The sequence below is a fragment of the Mustela nivalis genome (genome assembly GCF_964662115.1).
Source record: "Mustela nivalis genome assembly, contig: HAP1_SCAFFOLD_112, whole genome shotgun sequence".
NCBI classification, from domain to species: Eukaryota; Metazoa; Chordata; class Mammalia; order Carnivora; family Mustelidae; genus Mustela; species Mustela nivalis.
Genome location: NW_028136504.1, coordinates 1,064,224 through 1,071,540, shown reverse-complemented (window position 1 = coordinate 1,071,540; position 7,317 = coordinate 1,064,224).

Here is a 7,317-nt window from a genome sequence, read left to right as displayed (position 1 = left end):
AACCTGAGAACAGAGTCAATGCCAAGGCCCTGGAATCATGAGTTGATCTGAAGGCCGCGTCTGAACTGATGGACACAACCCGGGACCCAACAATTGACTTCTGAATACCTCCTGGTTCTAGACAGAACCGCTGCTCTGTCATTGTTCAGAAATGCAGGGGATAAGGATTTTGGCTTGGCTGCTGTTGCTTGAGCTATCCGGCCTGCTTCGAGAGCTGGTATAGCTTTTCCTCTTGAAGTCAGTGACTGGGCTATGGACAAACTATTCTCCGATGCCTATTTGCCTAAAGAGAATACCTCCATGCCTAGATTTTCCGGGGGGAATGGCACTATGTCTTTAGGTGCTCCGCTTCTGTGGAAGGTGTTGGGAGTCCTCTGTGCCTCTGATTCTGGACCACTTTCTCTGCTCCCAGATGAGGGTCCTTTTCAGCCCCGAGTTCTCCAATCTAGGATAAGCCCTCTTTTCTTTCTCTCACTCTTACTTCACCTACAAGAGGCACCTCTTTCATTAACTTGGTGATTCCCTAAGCTCACTATCATGTTCCATCAAAGAATACATTCAAATGGCCAACAGACACATGAAAAAATGCTCCACATTACTCGGCATCAGGGAAATACAAATCAAAACCAGAATGAGATACCACCTCACACCGTTCAGAATGGCTAAAATGAACAAGTCAGTCAATGACAGATGCTGGTGAGGATGTGGAGAACGGGCAACCCTCCTACACTGTATGTGGGAATGCAAGCTGGTGCAACCACTCTGGAAAACAGCGTGGACGTGCCTCAAAAAGCTGAAAATAGAACTACCCTATGACCCAGTGCTTGTAGTACTGGGTATATACCCTACAGATACAAACGTGGCATTCTGAAGGGGCACATGCACCCAAATGTTTATAGCAGCAATGTCCACAATAGTTAAACTATGGAAAGAAACTAAATGTCCTTCAACAGATGAATCAATAAATAAGATGTGGTATATATGTTCAATGGAATACTATGCAGCCATCAAAAAAAATGAAATCCTGCTATTTGTGATGACGTGGATGGAACTAGAGGGTATTATGCTTGGCGAAATAAATCAATCTGAGAAAGACAACTATCATATGATCTCCCTGATATGATGAAGTGGAGATGCAACATAGGCAGTTTCGGGCGTACGAAAAAAAAATAAAAAAAGATGGTATTAGGAGGGAGACAAACCATAAAAGACTGAATCTCACAAAACAGACTGAGGGTTGCTGGGGGGAGGTGTGTTGGGAGAGGATGGTGGGGGTATGGACATTGGAGAGGGCAGGTGCTATGGTGAGTGATGGTGAGTGCTGTGAATCACAGACCTGTACCCCTAGGGATAAAAACACATTATATAAAAAATTTTAAAAAATAATTTAAAAAACCCATTAAAGAAAAAACACAGATTGCAAGCCCAGAGCTAATCTCATATTCAATCAAAACTTTTGAAAGTTTTCCCCTTAAAGATCAGAAGAAAGACAAGTGTGTCCATTTTCACTACTCTCATTTGACACAGTAGTGGATGTCCTAGCCAAAGAAACAAGGAACAAAAAGAAATAAGAGACTCCAAAAAAAAAAAAAAAAAAGGAAGAAGTAAAATTTTCTTTTTTTGGATAACATGAACTTACATGTTAAAAAATCCTAAAAAATTCACAAAAAATTTGAATAAACAAATTTAGTAAAATTACCAAATACAAGATCAATATATAAAAGAAAAGAATTTTGTTTTGTTTCTTTTTTTTTTTATGGACTGCTTCCCAGTTTGTCATGTCATCCTTGTTCAGTGATCACGCTAATCTTCTCTGCATCATTCCAATTTTAGTATATGTGCTGCCAAAGTAAGCACAAGACAGGAGCATTTTAACATTCTAATGATGAACTATCTGAAAAAATAAAGAAAACAATCTAATTCACAATAGCATCAAAAATAATAAAATACTTAGGAATAGATTTAACTAAGAAGATGAAAGATCTGTACTCCATAAACTATGACATTGATAAAGAAATTGAAGGTGACAGAAATGGAAAGATAGCTCATATTTATGAATGGTAAGAATTAACATTGTTAAAATGTCCATACTACCGTAAACCATCTGTAAATCCAATTCCTATCAAAAATCCAATGTTAGGGGCGCCTGGGTGGCTCAGTGGGTTAAGCCGCTGCCTTCGGCTCTGGTCATGATCCCAGGGTCCTGGGATCGAGCCCCGCATCAGGCTCTCTGCTCAGCAGGAAGCCTGCTTCCTCTTCTCTCTCTGCCTGCTTGTCATCTCTCTCTGTCAAATAAATAAATTAAAAATCTTAAAAAAAAATCCAATATTATTGTTTTACAGAAGTAAGTAAAGAATCCTAAAGTTTATATGAGACCATAAAAGACAAGAAATAATCAAAGCAGTTCTGAGAAAGAATGAAGAAGGGAGATTACACTTCTTGATTTGAAACTATACTACAAAGCCCTCATGCTCAAAACAATAAAGTATACTGGCATAAAAACAGACCAATAAACAAGTAGAACAGAATTGAGAGTCCAGAAATAAATCCTTTCATACAGTCACCTAATATTTGACAGGGGCCAACATATGTAATGGGGAAAGATAGTCTGTTCAATAAATGATATTTAAAACTGAATAGTCACATAAACAGTATGAAAAGGGAACCTTATATCACTCATAAGTCTGAACTTGAAATAGATTAAAGACTTAAAGGTGATGCATGAAACTAAATTTCCTAAAGGAAAACATAGGAAAAATTCTCCTTGACATTGGTCTTGCCAATAGTTTTTTGGATACCAGACTAAAAACACAAGCAAAAAAAGCAAAAATAAATAAATGGTATTACATCAAACTAACGTTTCTGCATTGCCAAAAAAAGGGAGAGAGAATGAAAACACAATCCACAGAATGTAAGAAAATACTTACGAATCTTATATCTGAAAAGAGGTTAATAACCAACAGATACAAATAGAAAAAAATATATGATTAAAAAAATAGCAAAAGGATCTCAATAGACTTTTTTTTTCAAAAAAGTTATATAAATGACCAACAGGAGCATTAAAAAGTGCTCAACGTAAAAATCTCAGGGCAAAGTCCTTATGTTGTTGTTGTTGTTGTTTACCTCTGAAAAACACAGCAAGATATTAGAATATATACTACCAAAAAATTGAAACTAACCAATTTTGGTAAATATTGGGGAAAACGGGGAACTTATGCACTGTAATAGGGATATAAATTTGTATGGAAAACAGTATGGAGATTATTCATATTATTAAAAGTAAAATTACCATATGATTCAGTAATCCCACTTCTAGGTATCTATCTAAAGAAAACGAAGTTCACTGTTCAAAGACATATCTGCACTCTTATGTTTATTATAAAATTATTAACTCTAAGCAAGAGATGGAAATAACTTCAGTATCCATTAATGGATGAATGAGTAAAATAAGTATGGTAAATATATACTACGGAATACTACTTAACCATGAAAAATTAAGAAATACTGCCATTTACAACAGCATGGATGGATCTTGAAGGTATTATTCTAAGTGAAATATTTCAAAGATTTTATATATTTTTTTAATTTATGTATTATGATATCCCTTACATACAGAATCTGAGGAAAAGGAAAACTAATGGAAACTTAGAGTTGAGTTGACAAGGAGTGAACCTGGGGTGGAGTAAGGTGGTCCAAGGGTGCAAACTTGCAACTATAATATGAAAAAGTTCTGGGGATTTAATGTACAGCATGATGATCATAGTTAATAAGATATACATACTTTTTTTTATTGTGCTTCCCTTTATTAAACTTTGCATATATCACATTCTTACAAGTTGAAAGTTTATAGCAATCTTGTATAAAAGAGGTCTGCTGCCACCATTTTTCTAACAACATTTGTTCATTTTGTGTCTCTTTGTCACATGTTGGTAATTCTTGCAATATATCAAGTTTTTTCATTATTATTGTATTTGTTATGGTGATCTGTGATCAGTAATTATGACCCACTGAAAACTCAGAACTAGTGTACTTAAGGTATATACATTGTTTTTCTTTAAAAACATAATGCTTTTGAACAGTGCAGTATAGTTTTTATTTTTTATATGCACTGGGAAACATAATTTTTTATATGCACTGGGAAACCAAAAAATATAATAATTTGACTTAGTTTATTGAGATAATCACTTTATTGAGGCAGTCTGGAACAAAACCCACAAGACCTCTGAAGTTTATCTCTACTATACTATATACATAAAAGTTGCTAAGAGAGTAGATCTTAAAATTCCTTATGATAAATGCATAAAAAACAGTGGCAACTATACGAGATAGTAGATGTATTAACATTTTTGTGTGGGATTATATTGCAATAAAGATGTATACCAATTTATCAAATTGTACAAAATTTACACAATGTTAAAGGTTTGCAATGTTATAAGAAATCATTTCTTAAATTTACAAATATGTCGATTTTTTTCAATAAACCTGGAAAAAACTTTTTGTAGAATTAATCTATTTTTCAAAAAAGGAAGTAAGGCAGTAGAAACTGCAACTAACTCTGAAATAATAGAATATAAAATCCATTTTCATTATATACACTGTGACAAAAAGTATTACTTAGTTTACAATGGAGGAGTACTTACGAAACATGAAGGATGGTCTATAAATAAGGCTGAAAGAGCTCAGTTTTAAGGTTTAAATTTAAAATCTTCTTTTGAAATACTAAACTGACCACCCAGTGTTCCAAACATCAATGTCTTAACTGCATGAATTTATTTCATACAACTCTATAATCTAGTTTCATAAGAAAACAGCATGCAAATTTTGAATAAGACAGACTTGCTTAAGTTTCATGTTCAACAGTAAAGGATACCTCCCTAAAAACAAATAGAAGACAAATCAGCATATTTATTATGATAATTATTATTCATAAAGAGATTCATATTGAATTAGGGAATATATATCCTCAGAGGGGGTAAAGTAAAATGAAATTTATTTTGGTAAATGTGTCTATGAATAGTCAATACAATGCCTCAATATAAATGAATATTACCATTTTGAACAATTTAATTACTATTACTAGAATTATTATAAGTATAAAAATAGCTATCATTTTAGCATGGAATATGAGATTCTCATGCTCCATGCTTCATCACATACACACAACAACGCAGCATAATAAGTATTATCATCACCATTTCATGGGTGAAAAAACTGAGGCTAACACATTTGGATAACTGGTTTATGATTACATGGGTAGCAAAAATGCATCACACTAATTTAGGCTTTATGATTTCAGAATTGTACTCTTACCATTGCACATTCTATTACTCTGTAAATACTTGGCCTGTTTTCATTTGGTTCTTTAATTTTATTCATGTGGTGATGGCTTAAAGCTTCATTTAAAGGAAGCTTAAAAATTTCATTTAACCAAAAGCTCCCAAGAATTAAAAATGTCATTGATCTAATGTAGACATGGATATCATTAGTTAATGGGTAACTATATATTTTCCACTCTAGTGAGATAAAAGAGTATTTTTCTAAGTTTTAGTCTCTCAGTGTTAAAAAGGACTTTGTTAAAATAGAAATATTTAGACAAAGGTGATCAAAAGTCTGGATCAGGTCACCTTAAGGTAAATATTAGGAAACTGAGGAAACAAATGGAGATTTGAACACTGAGCTATGATATAATGAATGGTTTCAAGTATTTAGTAGAGTATAGAAAAGCCCTTTAAAGCCTGGTCTTAGCCTAGCATTGCAGCTTCTGGGATATCTATCTATCATCTATCTATCTAGATATAATGTGAAAACTTTTTTAACTTAAAGATTTTGAGAAATAGAACATAATCAGCACCATAGAAGATCTCTTTATGATAACAACCTAGCCCCTCCTCCCAGTTTGTTAATATTCTCTCTTATTTAATGTAACATTGTGCAAATAGACCACTACTGATCTGCTGTTATGAATGAAATAGCTATAATCATCTGTTTGCATATCCTGGTGAAAATATTCATTTAGTTCCATGTTGTATTTCTAGGAATGGACCAAATTTTTATTTTTATTTTTAAGTTTTCTAAATATTGTCCAACTTACCTCAAATGTTTTTATTATGGGCACTTTCATTCTTTCACATTCTTGCAAGGCAATTTTACTGTTGCCCAATATGGTAAGTGTGTAATAGTATGTCATTTTAGGTTTTAATTTATTATTAATTTAATTTAATTTAATTCCAGATTCATAATAAAGATAAACAGTTTTTATATATGAGTGGCCATTTGGATTACCCTTTCTGAAAAGTGCATGCTCAAATCTTTTGATATCTTAACATTGTGTCATACTGACTTCTTTAATAGTAGATTTTCTGAATGAACTTTAAGCTGTGTAGGTCTTCTCTATTTTATTTTGAACTTGTTTTCATTTCAAAATCTTTATATTTATTTTCATAATCTGCTTTTATTTTTCTTTGTCTATTATCTATCTATCTATCTATTTATTTGCAAGCAAGAGAGAGCGAGCAAGTGAGAGTGCAGGGAGGGATAGAAAAAGAAGGGAAAAGAATCTTAAGCAGGCTCCAGGCTCAGCACAGAGCCCAACTCTGGGCTCTATTTCACAACCCTGACATCATGACCTGAGCCAAATGAAAGAGATAAAATAAAATTAAGGTGTTAAAAAAAAAAGGAAAAAGAATTGGAGGTTTAATTAAGTGAGCCACCCAGGCACCCCTGTGGTACCTTAAATTAGCTGTCATATTTTTAAAGTTCTAGAGTATCCATTTGTTCATTTATAAAACCTTTCTCAATATCATTTTTAGTGTCAGTTTTTGGTTCAATTTGCTTCCCCTCTCATTTCTTTGAGCAGAGTAATCAAGCCATTTTACAATCTTTATTGATCATTTTAACATCATACTTAATCCCATTTTGTCTATCAAATCTTGTTAATGGTTTTTCTTTGTGTGCTTTGTTACATTTTGCTATGTTCAAGACATTATATTTGAAACTCTTATTGAGTAGGGATAATTAAGAGCTATAATAATGGTATGGTCCTCCTTGGTAGGATTTTCTCTTATATCTGAGACTCTACAAGACAATCATACTCCAAATTCAGTGATTGACTTTCTCAGTTTACACAGAAGGCAAGGTAGGCTATAGTCTTATTTCTGCTTCTCCTTGTGCTTTGTGGATCTCAAGTTAAATTTGGGTTGTACCAAAGTCCTCAAATTTGATTGCTGCTGGATTTTGAATTTTGTTTCTCTAGTATCAAGAGTCTATGAACAACACAGCTCAGTGTGTTTTAGCAGTTTCAAATGCTCTCATAGCTAA